We start from the raw sequence: 1,322 nt of genomic DNA on the forward strand, positions 1-1,322 counted from the left end.
AAAAAATTATTTCGTTTTTTAAACAGTTTTATTCACATGCCATGCACATATAATACTCAGGTCTTCTTTATCTGAGATTATATGTATTTATCTTTACTTTTGAAAGAAAGGTGTTTTCACTGGATAGAGAACTCTAGGTAAATACAATGGGCTTTTGTGTTTCTATGATCATTAGTTTCTTTGTTTTTATTTAAAATTTTTAAAAATTCCATTCCCTGTGTTCTAGCCTTGCATTAGTTCTAATGAAGTCCATTGATATTCTTACTACTTCTTCCCCATGTATAATTTGTCTTTAGTTCAAGGCCATTATAAAATGTTTCTCCTTATATTTGTTCTGGTCCACTTGACTATGACTTGCTTGGTGTGGTTTTCTTTTCATTTATTTTGGGTTGGATTTGAAATTATTCTTGGATTTGTGAACTCTTGATTGTGATATACCTTGAATGTTTTATTCTATGATTTCTTCAAAAAGTTTATACTGTTACAATATTTCTCTTTCCCTTTGGGAATTTCAACTACATGAATATGTGAGAGTACTTGATACTGGCTCACCTTGGACGTTCTTTTAATATCTTTGCTCTTTAATCCTTCTTTGCTTTCATTCCTATGAGTTCTTTTATTTTGTAGGGTTGCTAGCAATCAGAATTGACTCCATGACAGTGAGTTTGGAATTTGGCTTGGGTCCAGTTGGGTCCTTTTGTCTCTGCTGTATCTAATGTGATTTTAATTTCAGACATTATATGTATTTTGCTTAACTTGAAACTAACACTTGCTGTGTTAGTCTGGATAGACTAGAGAAACAAATTCATAGAAACTTATTTTGTATAAGAGAGAATTTTATATACAAGAGTAATTGAATATTGAGAAAACATCCCAGACCAGTCCATATCAAGTTCATAAGTCCGATATTAGCCCATATGTCTTGTACCAATCTATAAAGTCCTCCTGAGACTCACTAACACATGCAATGAGGCCAAAAGCAGGATGTTCACTGGCCAGTGGGTGGAAAATCTTGTGGATCCAGTGGCAGTGAAAGCATCTCAGTGCTAACAAGGGTTTCCACCTGGCTCCTTCAGCTCCAGGGCTCCAGCTTAGCTCCATGTGTCTTCCAGATGGGAATGTCTCACCCCTCCTCCAGTGAGCTATTTACCACCTTAGTGGCTCCACATGAGGTCATCAAGATGTGACTTGATTGACAAGTTGACTCCACCCCTTCACTCTTCAATCTCAAATTGACCACATTATGTAACTGCCACAGCTGCCTTAGCAGTTAGCAACCCAATGTGTAACCAGTTAGGCTTGAAAACAAGGGGAAGGAGACA

This window comes from Echinops telfairi, unplaced genomic scaffold (genome assembly GCF_000313985.2).
Source record: "Echinops telfairi isolate 266 unplaced genomic scaffold, ASM31398v2 ScPeMD7_140;HRSCAF=443, whole genome shotgun sequence".
Lineage (NCBI taxonomy): Eukaryota > Metazoa > Chordata > Mammalia > Afrosoricida > Tenrecidae > Echinops > Echinops telfairi.